We start from the raw sequence: 9885 nt of genomic DNA, 5'->3' as shown, positions 1-9885 counted from the left end.
GTCATTGCATATGCTTGGGCTATGTGCAATAAAGCTGAAACGTAAATCCCCTCCATATAAAGGAAGGAAGCTGTGGGGCACCTACAAGAGCTTTAAACATAACAGAAGACTACAGCTAGACCGTACTCTTATACTAGGTTTTAAAATACTATTGAATGTGTGTGTGTAGTGTGTATTTCCATCTACATGCACAAAACTTGAAGGTTTCACCAAGGTTTCTTTTTAACAAAACAAAATCCAAACTTTTTTTAAGTGGCAAAAGCCTTCACTGTAATAGTTTAATTTTCCAGTAATGTGGCATAGTTTATTGGATTTGTGTGTATAATTATGGAATGGATTAGCTGAGTTTGGTTCAGTGCATCTGATTATTTTCTCGCCTTTAGGGAAATGCGCTAAAACCCTAATATGTCCACTACCCCCAAGCGGTCTCTTTTTGAAGGCGCCGCACAAAATGTGGTCTCTACTAGCGTTCGGCCTCCAAGGATCTTCAGTGAGAGACATTATTCTTGGAATATCCAATTAATTCCACGGGCAGTGATCAGTTAGCGCTTCTTCTTCCTTTCTCGCCATTTGAAATGCTAACACAATGAATATTTTCTCATTGGTCTGCATCCCTCGGCTAAGCTGTTGCCGCGGGCTGAGAATTTCATCGACTGATGAGACCAGAGGCTGCGCCGATAAAAGGTTACAGTACGTGATTTGCATGCCAAGTTGGGTTTGGTTTCATGAACTTAAAAGTTCTTTAACTTTTATTTGACTTTTTTTCTTTTGTACATAGATGAGGGATGTTTTTAAAAAAAATAAAATAAAAAAATCAAATTAGCAGACACTGCACATTTCTGTTTTATTTTGGACCCTTTTATACAGGTATTAGACATGTAAAATATTTTGTACAAATGAACCAAAACAAAATTGAGTCTCTCTGGTCCAGACAACAAAAGCTTCTGCTAAAAAAATGGTTAAAGATTTTAAGGGGCTACCATACAGATCTACCCAAGTCCGAGATTTACATTTTTCTGTTATACTGTGGCATAATGTTGCAGTTTATTTTTAGCTAAGCAGGAATTACTTCAGCAATTATATTACATTATGTGAGACATAACAAATGAAAGTAATATATTTGGCTTTTGTGTGTTATAAGAGGGAAATATCCATGCCTTATGAGTGATGATAATCAGAACCATGGGTTAAAATGAGACTAACACATTCCTGTAACAGTGATTAAGACAGACTGTTTGGCGCTGTTTTTAATGGTAAGTTTGTGGAAGTTCTTAAGTATTCATTATGTTCCATAAAGCTCAAGAAAATATTACAAAAGCAAAACAGGGAAACTTGTTATCCTTCTCTTCAACACAGTAATCTGTACAATTGTCTCTGCAATTCAGAGTATACTATGGACCATGTCAGCTGAAGATTGGAATCCAGAATATAATGTTGCCATGGACTCAGAATTAACTAACTAATCTGAAATATAGATGTAATCTACATTGAAACCAAGCCCATAATATAATTTGTCAAATAAAGTCTATTATGACTGCTGAGAGCAAAGAAAGGTGGCATAGAAATAAATCCATTTATGGGGTCTTCTATTTATTTTGTTTTTTATTTGAAGAAAGCTTCACAGGTACGTTGTAAGTCGTTGACCAACTTTGTTGGTTTAAAGATGTAATAGGTGTGTTTTCTGATCTAAGAAGTATTTGGGGGCTAAAGATGGAATTTTTCCCGTCTCTCTCCGAAAAAGAAAGACAGCGTCAGCCTTCGTACTCTTGTAATCTTAGAGGCAGGAGGCTACAGTTTGAGACTTGACATATTCCTTCTGAATAAAAATCATGAAACCCTTACCAAAATTGTTAGCAGAAGGGACTGGCAGAGCTAGGTATGGAGGTTTTTTTTCCCCCTTTCCTTTTCCTAGCTGTCTATGAGGAGTAAAGCAGGTGGCTCCCTGTGGCTGACTTTTCATGACAACATGCCATTAGAAATTGCGGTCCTGTTGATCAATCCACTCGACATGACAGCTTTGCCGCAAGGCCTGGCTCTTTGAGCACCAGCGCTGTGGCTTTTCCCTCCTTTTTTCCTGCACTAATTGGTGAAAGTTTTTACTGTGCTTGTGGCATAGGAAATTCTTTTGAACATTGTCACAATCAAGTGTTGACTTCTTTAGAATTGCAAGTAGGTTAAGTGAGTATCAACATAAAAAAACAAGCTATTACTATCTAAATTTTATTAAAATAGAATTTGGAGTTATCAAAAAGAATATTTTGATATGAATGATTCAATTAAAATAATCTTTCTTTTCAACTTCTTTTTGTCAAAGCATTCTACCATATTTCTGTTTCAAAAGAATAGTGAAAGGAAGAGACGTATTCTGGAGTTCTTGTTTTCTTTTTTGCATAGTAAGAAACACTGAACTACAGCAATAATGCCATATCTCTGCACTTAAATCAACATGAATGTATGTAACAGCTTTTCAGTGGTTGCAAATTTATTTTCACATACAATACAAAGGTTTTTTTTTCAGTTCATTTAAGGTATTGCAAACCATTGTCTTCTGCCAAACAAAAAAATAATCTTTGAGTAGGAACTTTTCTAATCCTTTAATTATGCACTATTCAAAAAAAAAAAGAAGTAAAATATCCAGGAATATTGTACTCATACACTTGCACAAACCATGAATGAGTTAACTTTAGTGACTTGTGTTTTTTAAAATCAGAAGTGAAATATACAGACTTGCAGCAGGCTTTAGGATAAAAGTCTCCCAATTGAAAATGGAATCATTGTAAGTGTTTTCAAACAAAATGTTATCAAAAATAATATGATGTACTTTAGCGATTACATTGTGTTCAAGAATTATATGTGAATATTCAGAAAATCTATATGTAAGAAAAAAGGACTCTCTTCTTAGTCAGGAAACAATATTAGCCCATAAACTTACCTAAAATTTGGATTTTAGTTACATAATATTGTAACTATAATTTGTATTTAAGTTTTGCATACAGAAGAGTTGATGTATATTTGTCACTGACCATTAAACCTGCTTCTTTTTCCCATTCATAAATTTAGCAAAAGCTTTCATAATTGATAATAAATGCAGATCCAGAAATATAGGTGTGTTAAATCTACATTAACAATAAACATGATGTTTTGTGAATACATGTAGAATGAATATGATAAATATGGGACTTACAGGGTACTAGTTTGAGGTGCAGTGCATCACAGAATATAAACAAGAAATAGGATATCAGTGATAGAACAAATGGTAGAATGAAGAAAAGAGAAATATAAAGCATGGAGATAGCTTTTCTTTAAAAATGCATATCTAGCAACAGTGGATTTTGGATAGACTTCCCTCGCAGCACTTTTAAACCAGCGTTGAGCTTAATTGATAATAAATAATTATAGGTTTAGGAGCAAAATGAGACATGAAAAGCTCAGAGGAAAATGCAGTTAGAGTTTTAAAAGCTGAATATGCACACAGTATCTTTTGCAACTGTAATTGCTACTGTTATTATTATTGTTTTGTAGATCAGACACCCAGATGGAAAGAAGCATACATTCCTATAATTAATTTTGCCATTGTAAAAATCATTTGCTAAAATTTACATTATTAACATTATCAAGTCGCTGGTTGGTAATACATCAGACATGACGAGTGAGAAGGGCAGCTTAGGGAGAATTGGGCTTTAAACCCTGAGCAGATCGGAGTTAGGATCAAAGGCACTTGTTTTATGTGGCTGTGTGAGACTTTGAAGTCTTGACTGCACCTACAGCACTCATTTCATCAGGTTCACTGGTGTCTTAATAGCAGATCAATAAGTTTCAAAGTCGGAGAGTTAATTTGATACTAGTGCTGATGCGGTCGTGCTGGGGAAGCAGAGACAGAGAGAGCGAGCGAGCTGCCTATTAACAGCTGTTACTGAGAGGTACACAGTGGTGTTGATGGGTATCCATAAAAACCAAACCGTAAATATTGACCTTAAATTTGAAAGCTCAGTGTATTAAGAAGCCACGGTGTTTGCTTTGTCGAGGAGGATTGTAGACAAGAGGCTTTGTGCTAATACCGTTCTCTGGCCAAGTGATGCAAAGTTGTATGAAAGTTCACCTTAGAAGGTAGAATAAATACATGCAACCCTCCCTTCCAAAAGCATAACATCCCTTGGTGATATTTCCCCCATCATCTCCTCTCCCACCCCATACCCCTAAAGTCCTAAAATACGGATAGTAGTTGCTCGTTTCTTTATCCTTTGCTATCTTGCTTTCTCATAGCTCACAAGAAAATACTGTATTTTTAGATGAAGTGGGACCTATGACATTTTATTAAGTATACCCAGTAGGGGTATATAAATCTATATCTTAACTCTTATTCTCTAAGACAACCTCTCGCGTCCTGTGATGATCAAACTCATAGAGCCTTCTTCAGTAGCCTCTGTGCGCACTTTCTTTTATTCCCAAAGCAAAATTTAGTAGTATGTGTGCAAATAAAGGGAGGGTGGGAGGTAATTTGGCCTTGTTGTAAACCTCTTCTCTTCCTGGATTTCCCTCACCGCCTCTTCTATTCTGGTACATTAAAAAGCCAGTGATTATTTATTCAATTTGTTAGGGTATTGGACCCCTCCGTAAAGTTAATTTTTTTTTAAAAGCTGTAAACAAAACAATAGAATGGTGTCAAATAGCTATTTAAAGAACAACAAAATTACACCAGGGCAGTGCAGGGGTTTTTAGTGTTTTTTCTCATGCTGGCGTAATGGGGGTGTGGGTGGGGGGAAGGCACAGTTGATGTAAACCATGCAAATTGCGTTCACAGACACACACACACACACACACACAAAATCCCCTTTTTATTTTTATAAGAACTTTGCCATCTGTATGTACGGGAGAGGTCCCTGGCACCAGAGGTCAAATTCACACCCTTTTCAAACAAAACTCTAATTTAGAATGTTCATCTAAGGGTTGATAATGGTATTAGGGGGTCAGTGGGAGTTGTAGATTAGCGCAGTAGCCAGAGCAGCTTTACCTAGACCCCCGCGATTCACTGGACAGATTAACAGTCACATCTGTCATTTTATCCCCCTTAGTTCTCCTCTTTTACCACATTTAAAATAAGAAAGTTTTTTTTTAAAAAAAAGCATGAGTGGGGAAAAAAATATCATCCTTGGGAACAATTTATACGCAACAAGCCACTGAAGGTATGTCTGAAAAAGGTCTATGAAATTATATGACAAGGTGTATCAATTTTAAGTTATTGATTTGAAATGAACAAGGTGAATTCAGATAAATTGTTAAATCAGGTAAGCAGCAAGTTTTTAACTTTAATTGTACTTAAAATTAGTTTTAACCTGTTTCAGTAACAAAATACTGTACTGTAATTTCTTCAAACTGCACTTATTAGTTCTCTTCCCCACCCCGTTTGACTCAACAATGGCTTTAAATGTGTTAAGCATAAGAGAAAACTTTTCATGTTCAAAAGTTCAGATTTGGTTGAATTCTAAATTAGCAAATTTGAGCTCTTCAGAGCACAAGGAGACACCTCTCTGTTCGCTGGTTAGTTGGCGGCTCCTGGGTTCTTCAAGAGAGTGTTGTTTCCAGTGTGTTTATTACAGAAAGATGTCACTGTTAAAAGGGAATTTAAGAGTTTCTGTAAACGTAATGGTTCATCCAGGATAAAGTGAGTGAGACAGTACTTGGAAACTGGGGAATACGGGTGGAAGGAGTTGTAGCTGATGAAGGTGTTTCTTGTCAAATTTGTGTAGGAATTATTTACTGTGCTGTCTTTTCTCAGCTGCTATAGTAAAAGTGAAGACATGGAAAATTATCCCAGATGGGATGAATCTCTGCTTCTCTGTTCTTTTTTAAAAAAAGAAAGATTTCAGAAAAAGTCTTCTTTTCCTTAGAACAGTATGAATAAAAATCTGTACAGCTGTTGAAAAAGATATGCCGTCTGCATTTTTTTTAAATTTCTAACAGCCACCATAACTAAATAGCTTGAATAGTACATCTTTTTTTTCTTCATACATAATGATCTCTACTTCATTAAAAGCGTATTAATCTGGTTCCCGGTCTCTTGGGAGACACCTTAAGATGATATTGTGGGGTTTTTTTCCCCCCGAATTGTTTAAAAAAAATTCTAGCAGATTTGGTCCCTGTCAGTCAGAAATAATTGTGTTCTTAATCTTGTCCCTGATGGATGACTCGGAGTTCAGCAACGGGCCAGCTCCAATGACAAATACAATATTAATATTCATTAACTGCTTTGACAATGCTAATTTTGATGCAGTAGTAAAGGGCCTTCCAAAGTTAGCGGCCAAAGCATCAGAGCTGCGCAAGGTGGCAAGATAATTTGTGCTGGTTTGCTGAGCTGAAGGCTTTTAAAGTCTATAGCAAAAAGCTAGGTACCACAAACAAAAAAGAGAAAGGGAAAAAAGTTCTGAAGCATTGGAAGGCAGGGCTGCGGAAATAATACGATCACAGTCCGCTAAAAAATTTGACACCTCTGATGCAGTTTCTTTGAGTGAAATTTCTACAAAGTTGCAACAAAAAGCATAGCATGGTAAGTCAGCACATTCGTGATTTTGTTTAATCTTTTTGATCTTTTCAATTATCGCTATTTGAAGATCAATAGTCATTTTTTCCTACTAAGCTTAGAAGACGCGCAGCGGTGGTTTAATATGTGTTAGGACCATTTGCTTTAAAGGAAGACATCCGCAAGTTTCTGTGGTTTTTACTTAAGCCACAGGAAAAAATTTATACACTAAATGGTTCTGACATTTTTAATATTTGCTTTTTTATTTTAGGGTTTTAGGGTTTATTTTTTTCTTTAAGAATGGTTTCAGCAAGATAATTCAGTTATGGATATTGTCTGAAATTTTGGGGAAATTTTAATTGGCAAAAAACATATACAGCAGAACGGTCTTCTAACTTTACCCAAATTTAAATAGATTTTTTTCCCCCATTGAGTGGAAGCAAATAGCCATTAAAGCTTAATTTCACCGGAGAACTGCAAAGCCCTGCTTTCACCAAGTTAGGTGAACTTCTTTGGAGGATCGAGATTGCCTTTATATTTGCCAAGTCGGCAAACAAAATATCAGCTTTTGTTCTTTTGACGGAGTACGGGGTTGGGGGGGAAAAAAGAGCTTCCCCCCCTTTTCCCCTCCTTTTTTGGTGGATTGTTATTGAATCGGGGGGTGATGCAAGTTATTGTGTCCGTCCCTACCAAGCGAGATAATTCTATGAATGGGACTGAACTTGAGCATCTTTTCTGAAGGGCTGGCGTTGTAGAGCTGGCTCCTGTGTGTGTTTATCTGTTCAGTGCAGCTCAGTTGTGAATGGTTTAGGTAGGGTGCTGCCCTCCAGTGGATCAACCAGCTGCAGTGTTATTGCACATCATGTAGGTACGTTAATATACCAAACGGCAGCATGCTTGAAACCAGGCAGCGTGAAGCACCCTGATTAAAACTGTTGTAAATGGTAAGCTATACCTTTTACTTCTTTCACATGAGTGCTAGGAGGACAACGACTTTGATTTGTTAATGTGGATCTATATTTTTAATTTCTGTTGCATGTTTTATTTCTTTAACCTCCAGAATGTTCTCTGTCAGTTTGAAATAACTTAAGATTGATGTACTTGTAGCTAATGATATTACATTTGGAGTTTTAGGAGATAAAAATGCCTTTGTGTTTTTCCAACTTTCTCCTGTGTAGGTTGAAACTTGCTGTCGTATTTTAACTTAGAAATGCATGATGTTTGTGGCATTTATGTTTTGTTTTTCTCCCCCTCAAGGTTAAACTAGCAGAGCAATTTCCCCCTGCCAAAACATTGTGTGAGCAAGCAAGGGCTTTTTGGTTTGGTTTGTACTTTTTAGAAAAATGCCATGGCATGCGTTTTCCCCTAAAATGATTTCTTCCCATAAAATCAAACTTCATTTTAGCATCTGTGTTCTGGATCTAGGAATGTGTGATGTGACCCACAGCTCTGTTTGGTCTTTCCTTCCCCTGTGTGATTGCAATTTCATGCTAAGGAGAGAGTTTCATACTTTCATAGAGGAGGGTCTGGCTTCTGCCTCATTCTTCTACTTTTTCTAACATTTGATCATTTCATTAATTTAGTTATATTTCCTTTTCACTTAGGGCGTCACTCCCTAACATTTTGGAAAACGTAGTTGCAGGACATCACAACCAGAGCACTGAGCCAGTTGAGTCATTAGTAAGTTCAGGCAGGAGCTATTTTGAAGAAACTTCGTAGATTCATGAGCTGTTTAAGGGGAGGGGGTGGAAACAGGAGGTCTGGGATGTGTTGGCTCATCATGTTGTTTCCATTTTCCTTCTGTCTTTTGGAAGAACCAGAAAGCAAATTTCTGGTTTAAAGCCCATCCCATGTGCTGCATTTTATAAGTTATTGTTACTAAATGATTGGGAACTGTCCATCACCAGCAAGAGAACTTTCAGTTTACTTAAGAAATTGCACGTGTGACAAAGGCAGCCGCTGGAGTGTGGTGGCCGCTGTGAATAGAGGGAGGGAAGGCAATTAGTTGCCGTGTTGTTGGGGCTTTTACTTGTCAAACTGGAGTCTCGTTGCTTTTGTTATTACCATGTAAGGGGAAATCGCAGGGTTTTGTTTTGGTATTAAGGCCCTTAAAGATTGCTGGCTGACACTTTGCACGGGAAGGCCAGATAAGTCTAGAAGAGGGGGAATGGGTGGTAGTAAGAAAAGAAAATTGTTAGAATTCTCTCTCTGTTGATTATATTCCCTTAAATCTTTCCAAATTCTCTGTGTTGGATTTTTTGGTGTTGGTTTTTTTTTTTAATCCATATTCATTAAGCCACTGCTTAAAAACATACATCACAAAAATAAACCTGGAGCTATTTAAGGTGTCGCTGCATGAAACAGTGTCTTAATTTAAAAAAATAAAAAGGGAAATAAATGTTTTCAACTCTTCTTTTTTCATGTCCACTCCAAAGGTGTAAATCCCGCATGATGATGGTAGCGTTTAATATGTGCAGTGTCTTTCTGCATTAACAAACTCATTCACTAAGGATGGTGGGTGATGGTTTTGTAATTGCTGGTGGTTATATCTCCTTTATGGCATTTTCTTGCAGAATGGTTAAACTTCAATACAACTTAAAAAAAAAAAATGAAATGGTCAGAAATTACTGTTGGTGAACTGGTCACTGTGGATTGCACTTGCTACTCAGCTCAAATTTAGAATACAGTCCTTGCAGCTATCCATCTTAGGTGACTATGTATCGGGCAATAATAGTCTACTTGGCGAATTTAAGATGTAAGGAGACTGTCACCGTTGTTCATTTCATTGATGATATATGGGAATCCTTTTGGTCCTTGTTCAGGGGCAGCTTGTGAAAATACAATAGCTGTGGTGAACTTCTTTAGACGCTGAAAGTCCAGCGATACGGAAGGCTCTTCTTGCATTTTTCTTCTTCAGTGGGGGTCAGTTTAAAAAAAAATCTCTAACGCTGGAAGGAAGGAGCCGGGGGTGGGGAACCAGAGCTAATGGCAAGGACCTATAAAGTGTCACTTCTGTGTTACAGTGACAAGAAAATATACTTTTTTATTTCATAGCTCTCTCCCTAAGAAATTTGTTTTGAGGGAGATGACAATCTTGCAGATAAAGTGACTGCTTGCTACACTTAGCTGATCATGCTCCCTCACAACTAGCCGTTGTTTCCTCGCTTCACTTAGTGGTACCTGTACAACCTGAGCTGTAGTAGTATTGTCGTTGATTTCCAAGGTAACTGCTTTTTTAGCTGTCCTTAGCAGGCATACCTGAGCAGGAAAATGAGTCTTCCCCTCCACAACCCCCCTCCCTGACAGGATGGTGAAGTGGTATATTAGAAAATAGAGGAGGTTTTTCTAAATTTTGATATCCACAGCTG

At 37.2% G+C, this 9885-nt stretch overlaps 1 protein-coding gene across 33 annotated transcripts in view; it reads left to right on the top strand.

Annotated features, from left to right (window-relative positions):
• TCF7L2 (transcription factor 7 like 2) overlaps positions 1 to 9885 on the top strand; it is a 203028-nt gene that overhangs the window by 154477 nt on the left and 38666 nt on the right. The gene's annotated exons all lie outside the window — the stretch shown is intronic.

This window comes from Lepidochelys olivacea (assembly GCF_965140295.1).
Source record: "Lepidochelys olivacea isolate rLepOli2 genome assembly, chromosome: 7".
Classification (NCBI taxonomy): domain Eukaryota; kingdom Metazoa; phylum Chordata; order Testudines; family Cheloniidae; genus Lepidochelys; species Lepidochelys olivacea.
Note: the sequence above shows the minus strand (reverse complement) of the source record. Positions and strands in the feature narration are given on the sequence as shown.